The sequence below is a fragment of the Macadamia integrifolia genome, chromosome 9 (genome assembly GCF_013358625.1).
Source record: "Macadamia integrifolia cultivar HAES 741 chromosome 9, SCU_Mint_v3, whole genome shotgun sequence".
Lineage (NCBI taxonomy): Eukaryota > Viridiplantae > Streptophyta > Magnoliopsida > Proteales > Proteaceae > Macadamia > Macadamia integrifolia.
In genome coordinates, this window is record NC_056565.1 from 28,872,895 (window position 1) to 28,885,268 (window position 12,374).

Here is a 12,374-nt window from a genome sequence, read left to right on the forward strand (position 1 = left end):
TTGGTAATTTTCATTATGTTAGTCTATTTTCAGTTACTGGAATTTTTAAATTCTCGTTATCAATTGTTAAATATAGTAATCATATTAACTCTAATCAATTGATAACATCTAAATACCATTTTCTTTGTAAATCTAGGCTTACACGCATCATTTAGATTTTCAGTTATTGGGTTTTGATTCCTTGTAGAAGTATTTTGAGGTAGCATAGTAAGGCCTTTTTTAAAGGCTGGAGCTTTGTTATGTTGGTTCCAACTTTTTACGTGTTTAAAGGCTTTTTTATCTAATAAGGGTGCTTCTCCTTATGTCACCAATGTGGTGAAGTGAGAATTTTGTAACCTTTAGCATTCCCACTTTTTTTAATTCTTCTGTGAATTATAAATTTTTTTTTATTAGGGGTTAACATCCACAATTGAGTTTCTACTTCAGCTCCTAATAAATTTGGAGAAAACAAAAAACAAATACAGAAAGAATTAATTTATACTTCAGTCACAAATACAGAAAGAATGAATTTATACTTCAGTCCCTAAAAAATAAATTGGGGAAAAGAATGACTTTATACTTCAGTCCCTAAAAAAGAATTGGGGAAAACAGTACAAAAAGAATGACTTCATAGCAGGAAAAATATAACAAAATCTTCAACCCATCCAGATTGTCTCCTATGATGTCGAGCTTGACTCCTTGGCATCATCAGCATTCTAAAATCAAATTAATTAAATGTTAGGCTGCAGCCATCGCCTGGTGTTGTCATGCTCAGCTGTCGAACGTTGTTGTTACTCTGCAACCGCAACGAGAACTGACTATGCGTTTGACCACAAATCTCATGAGTATTCTCATAAAAAGAACTGTAAATTCATATATACATTTGCTATATGGTCTCGGTGTTCCAGGAAATGGTGCCATAGTAGAGTTGGCAACAGAATAATCCCACATAAGGGCCAGACCTGTTACTTCGTAATTCTAATTCCTGTAAAACCTTGGCTTAGTGCAATTTCGCTTCATCCGCATCAGGGGAATGCTAAAGATTCCATACATGGAGTCTGCAGTCACAAGAGCGAGAAAACTTAAAAAGAAGAAAAAAAAAAAAAAAGAGACAAAACCGAGGACGTGTCTAGCAGAGAGAAGAGAGGCTGACGTTAGTCGCGAACTGAAAAATTCAAGATCGGGAAAAAAAAAAAAAAAAAGGCCTAAATAAAGGAAAAAAAGAAAGAAAAAAGATTTGTTTACTGGTATTATATTTTTATAATACTTAAATACTATTTCTTTTTCCTACAACTCTTTCTCTACGTCCACTCTCACACGCTCTCACATGATTAATACTATTTATCTCTCTCTCTCTCTCTCTTACTTCACCTTTTATATTATTATATTTTTATAATACTTAAGTTCTATCTCTCTCTCCTACTTTCACATGATTTTTCCCATCCTTTTTTTTCCATTTTAAATATCATATATTAATTTTATCCGCTTTCCTTTTTATTTTCTTTTTTTTTTTTTTTTTTTTTTTTAAATTAAAGCTCTTTTTCTCTTTCCTTTCTTTTCCCTAAAACTCTTTCTCTCTCCCACCCCCGCACGATAAATATTATTTATCTCTCTTTCACATGATTTTGCCCCTCTTTTTTTTAATACCATATATTAATTGTAGACAAGAACTATCCTATGTATTGAGTAAATTAAATTATCATAAAGATGTAAAACCATTCCACATCCTGAATAATAATACTCAATGGCTATATTCACCGTCATGAGTCAAAATTAGAGTTGACAAGTTCCATTATATACAAGAACCAAAGATACATCTAGAAATAAGGACTACTTCAGAGATTTTTTTTTTTTTATTGTAAATTAAATCATAGTTAGTATTCAATAAATGTAATTACTTGTTTATTGGTTTCCTCCAATTTCTTAGAATTGTTCAAATATTCCATATCCATAGGGGAAGAATAAGAAATTAGATATGAATTAACACAATACTAAACACTCAACCAAGGGTGAGGAAGGGGTTTTGGGACCATTGTCTCCTATTCCTTCTCGTGGAGGTGGTGCTAAGGGTGTAGGAAGCCCTTGTTAAATAGGAGATGATACGTTTGGATTGTGATGGTGCTGGTGGTGATGGGAGTCTTAGTTCAGTAGTGATGGGGTTTTGGCCTTAGGGTTGGGTGATACTAGTTTATGAATGGGAGTAGGCCATTCTTGGGGAGAGATTCTTTTATAGACAAAAGCAGGACTTTTGGCAATCCAATCTGCATGTCTTTTCTAGAGAACAATATACATGATTCATGCAAATCAACTAAACATATAATTCACTCATCCATTTGTCATTTTCATCTAATGTTTCACATAAAACATATGTTTTTAGAAGGTTTTTCATTTTTTACAGGAGAAGTGAAGGGCAATTAAGAATGCCAATTGGTTTTGTTTCGATTCGATTCGAAATACATCATATAGAAATCATAACCATATAACTGGGCTGAGCTGGGCTGGATTAGTTTTACTCCTTTTTTGGGGTGGGGGGTGGGGGGTGGGGAAGAACATGGAGAAATAGATGAATTTGAAGCTTTAAGTAGAGAGTTTTCTTTCACCCATGGTGAATAACTCACCCACAAATCAAAGATCATTATTTCTTCGCTTTCCTATATGTTGAAGGTCTGAAAATTATTTCATTATTCCTTGTCACCCATCCAAGCACAATGATGACCATGGTTGAAGGAATTCCTCCTTAGCGTAAGAAAAAATGGATCAACAAAGTAAACATAAAGTTTTACCCACTTTACAGACATGCTTAACAAAGACAAGAAAGCACATTTGGTCCTTTGGTATCGAGCACAACCATAACAGAGTACGGCATTAAGCATTAAGTTTAATAGCTTTCATGGTTTAATCTTTAAGTTTAATAGGTTTAATGATTTAAACATCATATTTGGAGTCTAGAGCTTGGTGGTGGTGGTGGTGGGATTGGGTTACAACATAATGGGATAGCAGTGTAAAGTTAGAGCAAAATGGAGATAATTCTGGAAATAAAAATTGTTTCCATTTTGGTATTTGTATCATGTTGGCTCTGAGTCTCAAGCTGATAGTAATTTTTTTTTAATGGAAAGTCAACTTAATGTGAATTTACCCTATTTGTCCCTACCTCTAAATGAATGCATGTTATGCTAAAGGGCACTGAAAGTAAGGTTGCAAGTTCTGTTTGTTACATGTTTGACTACAAACAGACACACCCTTTTTTATGTTTGATCCATTCAAGTTTTGAATCATTTAAAATACGTCTATATTGAACATCGTTACGAGATTGCCCTAGAAGCTATATTGCCTTTCATCAATTACGATATGAATAACCCAATTCAGCCGATCTCATACCAATTCCTTGAACCATGCCCAAGACCTTGATTTTCATTAGGAAGCCTTCAACATCTTTTTTTTTTTTTTTTTTTAGAATGGAAGCCAACAATTCCATAGCTAACATCAATATTGCGGTCATAGAAATCGCTGAGCATGTGACTAGCAAAGTTGTTCATTATTATTGGAAAAAAAAAAAAGAGAGGAAGAAAGAAAGGGTTAGGGAAAAACCGAGAACGGCAAAAAAATAGAAATAGACAATACAAGTTTTAAAGGCTAAAAGACTCCAAATGGTACAATAAAAAAAAAATTGGATTACGGTAAAAAAAGAGAAGTATGGGTTTTAAATGTGTACATGAAAAAAAAATATATATATATATATATATAGTATATTCATATTTATTGAGGAATTATTATATGAATAACTTATCTAATGTTAAAAACAACTATATATATATATATATATTCCACAACCAATTATAAGTTCCAAGACATCATCCATCATCAGTTCTAAATTCATACACCATTACAAAAAACATGTATAAAATCATGTCGAACATTGTGGCTTGGTTATTATGTTATTCATTGTTGTCAACATAGTCAACACTTCTAGAGTAATGCATTTGGGAGTCATCATTCTAAAAACACTTTTCAATAGATTCATCAACTAGTAGCTCAATTCTTGGTCTATGCCTTGAACTTGAATTGAAGATAATATCATGAGAAATGTGGCCTTTTAAGTCAGCTTTATGTCGGTGAAAGAATCAGGTCAATCGGAGTTCAGAAAAGAGAGAGAGAGAGAGAGAGAGAGTAATTCATTGAACAAATCAGCAAGAAAAAGGGACAAAAAATGGGAACTCGTTGCCATTTGCTATTTTCCCCATATCTTTGGAAAATAAACGACAAAATACCATTAAACACCGTTTTAAACCCTTTTTTGCTAACTAGGATTAGGGAATGCAAGTTTAGCTCTGTCGACCTGAACCCGCTTGGCCGACTTGGAGCCAGGTATTAGGCCGAGATTCCCTAGCCATGAGGGTGGATCAGGGCTGGAAATTTCTGGCCTTGAGCCATATTTTACATTTATAAAATGTATATATGATTAAAAAAATTATTTTCTATGTATTTATCCAATCATATGGGAAAAGGCAAAGTTTAAAATTTTAAATGACTGCGTATTAAAACAGGAATTATAAGTTTTACTGCGTTTAAAACGTTTTCAATACTTCTGAAATAAATTACCTTATGGGGAAAAAACGAGGAAATAAAAAAAACTCAAAATTGCTAAAATCCCCAAATCATCTCTTCCAGTTTCTCTTGTTTATCTTTCTTTTACTTCTTCGTTCCCAGTTGGTAGCAGCTGCAGCTGGCGCTTATCCGTCTCTGTTCCCATTGATTGTAGCAGCGCTTCAATCCTTCTTGGAAGGTATTAGCTGAAAAATTACGCATTACTATAGGGAAGCCAACCTTATAGCGGATTTCTTAGCTAATGCTGTAGCGAAGAAGGAAGAGGAGATTCTTACTGTTGAATGGCCGATGAGTGTACATAATTTCTTCTTAGAAGATGCGCTATCTAGACCACGATTCAGGTTTGGATACTTTTTCCATTTTGTATTTTTCTCTACTTGCTCCTTTTCTTCTTCTCCTGCTAATGGCAATGTCGAAGGTGGGAGGGGAAGTTAAGTTTGAGGTTGGTTAAGTGTTACTGGTAAATCCATATTGTAAATCTATTTTTTAATTTTTTTCATATAAATGATCTTTAGCGAAAAAAAAAAAAAAAAACCCCTGCCCCTTCCTCTAATTTGTCTTCATTCTCAGTTCATAGCAGCGACAAATCTCCATTCACGGATAATAGCAACGGTGGCCTGCGAGTCTCTTCTTTTTATGCCTTTGTTCACCCTTTGCCATGATCAGGGCTTGTCTCATCACAAAAGTTTATGTTAAGTTTGTCTCGAATTCTTGACTCATTTTGAAGAATGACCCGCTCCGACATATTTTGGTGGAGACCAGAATGACAATTTTTCTGAGATCTGTGATGGAAGCAAAGTGGTTGGGCCGATAGACCCAAGCCCGGAGCCCAACACTGAACTCGTATGGCGGTGTACGGTTTGACCCAATCAACCGTAACCCAATGGATCATCCCGTGACTTGGAGGAGTATATAATATACTATCGTCTTGTACGTTGAGAAAGCAGTTGTAATTTGGGGTTTTTCGAGTTAGGGTTTCAAGGCGACTTTTCTTGCCTCTGTTTGGGTGTAATTTCTCTTCTATATAGTGAAACATCTTCTTCTTCGCCCGAGAACCAAATTAGTGTGTGAACCTCGTTAAATCTTTATGTTTTACAGATCTGTATTTGTTTATTTTCCTATTTGTTGGTATTTACTGTAACAATTTCAGCAACTATTGCAAACATATTCTTTAAAGTTGAAGGGAAAATAACCTACCTCGTTTCAAAATACAGCTCCAGCCCCCGCATGAGCTGGGGGCTTGAACTGCACTTATATTCCATCTTGCATTTGGGTTTCCTAGCCAGAGTTCAAGCAACCCAACTCATCAAGACAAGAAACAAAAATATATGCACTCAAGAACTTTCAAGCATATCTCCATTGGGAATGCTATCAAACAGCTAGAGAAGGTTTAATCCATCCTCCCAACCAGGTTCAAACCTCCAATTTTCAAAATTGTCCCCTGAATCAACTAGAAATCTTTAGCAAAATGGGATTTTTAATTTTTTTGCCACTGCATGAAGAAAAGGATTTCATTATAGAAACATCAATAAAGAAATTAAAAATAATAATAATAACAATAATAAAAAGAAAAATAATCCAAGAGTTTACCTATGTATACGCTTGAAAGGAAGAGGACACAAGCATGGCCATTGATTTTGTTTTTGGTCTCTTATGACTTTATTAATAACTTTCACTTCAATTTACTGTATATTTCAATTTTGAGGCTTTCATTTGATACATTACATATAATTATTATTATTATTATTTTATTAGATGGTGTACATGTCTCTTGCATAGTGAATATATGCCCGTATTTTTGCTTATAGAGTAACCATATTGACCATGTACCGTATCTTTACCATATAAAATATTATATATAAAGATAAATGATATAATATATTTTATTAGCTTCTTTGATGCACATACAAACCCATGGAGCGATCTATACCCATCTGGGTGTCCAGATAAAGATGAATCAGATCCATATTTGAATCTTGGATGTAGTATATATCATATCATACTATCATACTATCATACTATCATACTATTATATAATAATTTTTTTTTTAGTAAACACATTATATAATGGTCATACTATCATATTATTATATAAGTGCATGTACTGATACTTGGTGGTTATTCTTTTCTTGACTACTATTTCTTTTTTCTTTTTAAAATACCATCATTATCTCATTATTTTTCATACAATTTCTTTTTAATTGCTTTAGAATCATCGGTACCCTTACTCTTTAAATATTCCATGATTCTCTAGCCATCTTATTTCTTAACTTATAGAAATCCATAAGTGAATCTCTCTCACATTGGAAGATCATCCATGAATTTTTTTTTTTGGGTAAGGGAAAGATTTTCCATGATTCTCTTTGTTTTTGTTTTTTCAGAGAGAACTGACGATCCGCAGAACTTACTACTTTACTTTTCTATTCCATTTTGTTCCTTCTTTCTCCGTCTTCGATTCACAGAGAATTTCTTTGGCTGGCATGTCGTTTTATCCGAAGCGATCTAGAGGTGGTTTCAATATCAATTAATCGAGATGATTTAGAGAAGCAGGTACGGTCTCGCGTATCATGTGATTTTAGGCCATTCCTGCATTTATTTCTCGATTCCTATTTTTGTTTTAGGATGAATTTCTTATTCATTCGATCAACCAGAAGTTCAGAACAGATATGAAAAGATTAAAATCACAGATTTTTCATGAGAGGACTCGTGGAGTCCTCTTAACAGATATGTTAGTACCTCAAGTCACACTTCTCTAACTTGCTCTTTTCGTTCTCTTGCTCTTTGTCCCAGATTTTGCTCGTCTCGAGACTCTCTGTCCTGCAGTAACTAGTATTTTCAGGTCCCTATAGCTTTATTCCTTCAAGAAATAGTGAGTAGTTGAGGTTTTAGTAGTTCTATTAGCTCCGAGCTCATCCAGTAATGGGTGCTTCTGGGAAGTGGTTCAAATCCTTAATAGGCCACAAAAAACTCGACAAGGATGACAATGTAATCCCATATCTCTATTAAGGTTCTGGGTTTGTTTTCCCCTTCCAAATATTTCCTCTGTTTTAACAGATTTTGTTTGGATTTCTGAAGGAAAAGGTCAGTAGGAAGAAAGGGAAATGGAAGCTATGGAAAAGCTCTTCTGCTGATCTCGGATCTTCATGGAAGGGTTTTAAAGGTCGGCAGAAAGCTGCATCAGACTTCGGATTCTTCATCTGTGGCTGATGTGTATTGTGCTGCAGTTGCTACTGTCGTTAGGGCTCCACCGAAAGGATTTCAAAATTGAGGCAAGAATGGGCTGCAATCCAGATTGGCGTTACGCGGATTTTCTGGTAAATATGTTTCATTTGTTCCAACTAGGGGTCCTTTAGATGGCTGATCCTGGGATTCCCCAAATATTTTCCAAAATGTAATTTTGGATAGACTTGAGACTTGGAAGATCAAACTTTACATAGTAACTCGAGGGGTCTTCTATCTTCATGAAACATCATCTCTCACTCTTACACACACGAAAAAAAAAAGGGGGGCAATATCTTCTCAAGAAAAGCATGAAATTTTCTATTCCAAGAAAAAAAATATCTTCTCCAAAAAAGTGCCTTCAATCTTCTATGAGAATTGTGGTAACCTATGCCTCATCCATCGAAGAATCCCTGGTAACCTCTCTTTCTAACTTCAAAGGTCTTTGCTTCTTGTTACTTTCATTCTTCCTTGTGTGGATGGATCTTTGTGTCTATGTAGTGGAATTAGAGATTTATTCTGTTTTACACCTGGTTTGAATGGTTAAAACGAAAAATAGCTTTTTGACTATCTTATACTCTTTCGGTTTAGTTTTGATGGACAATTTTGGATTTGGTTGAATTATCTCTTCTTCAAACCATTTGGATGTCAAGGAAAAAACCTAGCTAAGCTTGAGGCAGCCAGGGAGCATAGCAATAAGGAGTTCTCCAGAATTTCTAAGATTAGAGTCGCTAAGGAACTTAAGATGTGCTTTAGTTAACCTATCTTGAATCGTTGTATGGTGTATCCAAGGTCATCTAACTAGCAGAGCAAGAACACTAGCAAGGACATGAGGAGATTGCCAGTTAAGAAAGAATTTGCAAGGCCAAGCTCCTCGGACCTGAACAAAAAATCTGAGTAAGTATGTGCAAATAATTATCTTTCCCTCTAAATTATTAACTGGTCTTTGTTTTCTTCTGTTCTTGTGATATGCTTTCTTACATGAAAGTATAACATTGTTGTTTTTATGTACCTTATAGGAAAATTATTTTTTATTACACAATAATGAAATTGGTGATTGTAATTGCATTACCGTTAATAAGCTTCTAAACTCCCAAATCTCTGTTTGCAACCAAGGCTATAGAGAGATCTCAAAAAGAAAGAGCGTCGGTGCCTTTCCCTCTTTAGAAACTCCAAAGGGTTTTTCATCCACATTCAAGGCTCCTAATGATGCAGATTAATTACCAAAATAGGCTTATTTTATTAGGAATAAGCCTAGGGTTGGGTTCCATACATGTTAGGCTTTTGATCCCATGTGTTTTGAGTGTAATAGACCACTTTTATGGGTCTAAAAAGGGGGCTCTAAGATTGAGTACGGGATTACTAGTTAGTTTCCATTTTCATTAGTTTCCTTTCTAGTTGGGCTTGATTTGAGTTATATTTGTTTCCTTATGAGTCAAGTTATTAATTGAGTCAAGTCCTTAGTAGTTAATTTCCTTTTTCAACTAGTTTCTAATTTCAGTTAGTTTCTAATTTCAGTTTTTAGTAGCTATTGTATTAGGAGAATATTTGGTTTCCTTTTTGAGGAACCTTCTATTTTGTAATTCCCTCCTTCATTAACATTATAAATAAAGAAGAGGAGGCTCCTAAAGGCCTAGATGATTTTGATAAAAAAATTAATGGTTGTTGCTATTGTCTTCTACGTGGAGATTTGTCTTGTGTTTGATCAAGGCTGATGGAATTGGTGTTTGATCCAATTGACTGTCCTCTTCTAGTTATCTCCCTCTTTTCTTCCATACTCAAGGTGTTCCATATCTGATCTACTGTTATAGGTATTTAATTAAATCACTTTTCTCTCAATTCTGTCTAGAAAATCCTCATATTTCCTATTTGATCCCTTGCTGTCAGAAACACTTTCAGCCATCAGTTTGGGTAGAAATTTGGATCAAAGATAGGTCCTATCTGGGGAAGAAGTCGACCCAAAGGGGAGCTCTTTCTGACCAGTGGTTTGAGAGATTTAAAATTCTCCCTTTTCTTGTCTTTTAGTGACCTGTGACAAAGCAGAACTGAAATTGACAGATCTGGTTCAGTTCCTACTATTCTCGTGGACTTTGGTTCATGGTATTAAGTTGATTTGGACCTATTTGAAGTCTTGTAAGCCCTTGTTATCGATCCTAATCTGATCAGAGAAACCCTAGTATTTGGTTCAATAGCTTCAACTGTTTCGGATCTGATTTCTTTTGTAATCTGATCTGTTGTGCTATTATCCTAATTTGACTTGTGTTTGTTCTTCGAGAGCATCCTGCTGTTTTGGGACTAGGTTGGTTTTGCCGATTCTAGTTCTACATTAAGTGGTATCAGAGCAAATTTTCCTGCAATTTTCTAACCATGGCAAGTCACATCACCAATGCTAAGTTGCACAAATTGTATCGTGAATTAGCTGAGAACCAACAGAATACTGATGCTAGGCTTGAGAGGACTGAAGCCAAGTTTGATAAGTTTATGGAAGAGATGATTGCCTTTATGAAGAGGTCCGACAAGCGAGCTGAAGAAGGACCCTCTACATTACCTCCTCAGCTCAACACTTTACGGATCGAAGATACACCTCAGAGGCAGCAACTTGATCCAGTTGTTCCCCAAGATGTTACTCGGCAATTTTTTGACAGAAATTATGGCATCAAAGTTGAGGTTCCCGAGTTCAGTGGTGAAAAGGGACCTGAGGAATTTCTTGACTGGCTTACCAAAGTGGAGAGAATTTTTGCGTATAAGTCTCTTCCAGACGTGAAGAAGTGTGAACTCATCATCACCAAGTTTATTGGGTATGCATGTTCATGGTGGGATGATGTACTACATGCAAGGTTTGTCAGAAGACTTGGACCCGTTACCAATTGGGAGGTCATGAAGCAAATCCTGACTGAAAAATTTGTTCCTCTTAATTATGAAAAGGTAATGTTCCATAAATTACTTAACTTGCAACAAGGGAACAAAGATGTGGATTCATACACCCTCGAATTCCACAAACTGTCTTCAAGGTGTCGACTTCAGGAAACAGACCAACAACGGGTGATGCGATATATCAGTGGGTTAAGTACTGAGATTCGACTTGAGTTGGCTAACACTGATTTCAGGTCTGTTGATGTGGCAGCGGCTCATGCCAAGACAGCTGAAGAGAAGTCCCTTTATTGGAAGGGTATGCTCAAGACTTCTTCAGTTTATAGACATCCACCACGTATGGAGGAAAAGAAGCCTGAAGCTCGCAGGGTTGAAGAAAAAATGTCAGAGTTCAACAAGGATAGTGTTGGGGTGAAGAATATCATATGCCATAGTTGTGGCGAGAAGGGTCACTATTCTAACAAGTGTTCCAAAAGGACTCGTTCTGTGAATGTAGCAGAGAAGCAGCCAACAGAGAAGAGTGAAGATGAATCTCATTTATATCCTTATCCCCTCGAGGACGATGATATTATTGTTGATGAAGATGAGGATGTAGAAGCTCATTCAGCTAGCCTTTCATCTTTTTCGAATAAACTAGTTGATAAGGCTCCTCTCTTCAGACAGAAGGGTACTCTCCTGCACGGCTCCAACCCTATTGATGTTCATACAGTTGTTGATACTGGGGCAGAAGCAAACTTCATATCTGCTGAATTTGTTCGAGCACACAACTTTCCACAGAAGCAACTTTTCAAGAAGATTCATGTGCGAGGTTTTGGACCCACAGCTCGAGAAGAGGCAACTGCAGTTGTTCGAGTACACTTACAGTTTGGGCCGTTACAGTACCATGTCACCTGTTTGGTCACCCCATTGGCACACTGCGACATTCTTCTAGGGCGACCTTGGCAGCGACATGCAGGCATTCTCTATGATGGTGCACGGAACACTATAAAGGTAAAGCAAGGAGGTCGTATGTACTTAATGAGGCCACATGCATTATCAGACATGCCACGTCGTCGACTGACTCCTGCTCCGGTGACACATCAACCTACTCTCCCTCCTCTTGGAGTTATGCTCCCTTCTATTTCGAGATATGTGCCACCTCATCGGCGAGCGATTTACAAGGGAATCTTGGGAGCACGACCTAACTCGACGGAGTCGAGTTCTTTTAAGACCGGGAGAGTTGATGCAGATTAATTATCAAAATAGGCTTATTTTATTAGGAATAAGCCTAGGGTTGGGTTCCATACATGTTAGGCTTTTGATCCCATGTGTTTTGAGTGTAATAGACCACTTTTATGGGTCTAAAAAGGGGGCTCTAAGATTGAGTACGGGATTACTAGTTAGTTTCCATTTTCATTAGTTTCCTTTCTAGTTGGGCTTGATTTGAGTTATATTTGTTTCCTTATGAGTCAAGTTATTAATTGAGTCAAGTCCTTAGTAGTTAATTTCCTTTTTCAACTAGTTTCTAATTTCAGTTAGTTTCTAATTTCAGTTTTTAGTAGCTATTGTATTAGGAGAATATCTGGTTTCCTTTTTGAGGAACCTTCTATTTTGTAATTCCCTCCCCCATTAACATTATAAATAAAGAAGAGGAGGCTCCTAAAGGCCTAGATGATTTTGATAAAAAAAATTAATGGTTGTTGCTATTGTCTTCTACATGG

At 36.0% G+C, this 12,374-nt stretch overlaps 1 long non-coding RNA gene across 2 annotated transcripts; it reads left to right on the forward strand.

The window, feature by feature from the left end:
* Positions 1 to 6,812: 6,812 nt before the first annotated feature.
* LOC122087948 lies at positions 6,813 to 8,735 on the forward strand. 2 transcript variants are annotated; one of them, XR_006142917.1, is made up of 5 exons: positions 6,814 to 6,919; positions 7,047 to 7,134; positions 7,375 to 7,569; positions 7,660 to 7,898; positions 8,596 to 8,735. It is a non-coding gene; the product is annotated as an uncharacterized LOC122087948 (long non-coding RNA). The 2 variants fall into 2 exon arrangements; XR_006142916.1 differs by lacking the exon at positions 8,596 to 8,735 and having other exon boundaries at positions 6,813 to 6,919; positions 7,660 to 8,588.
* Positions 8,736 to 12,374: the final 3,639 nt, after the last annotated feature.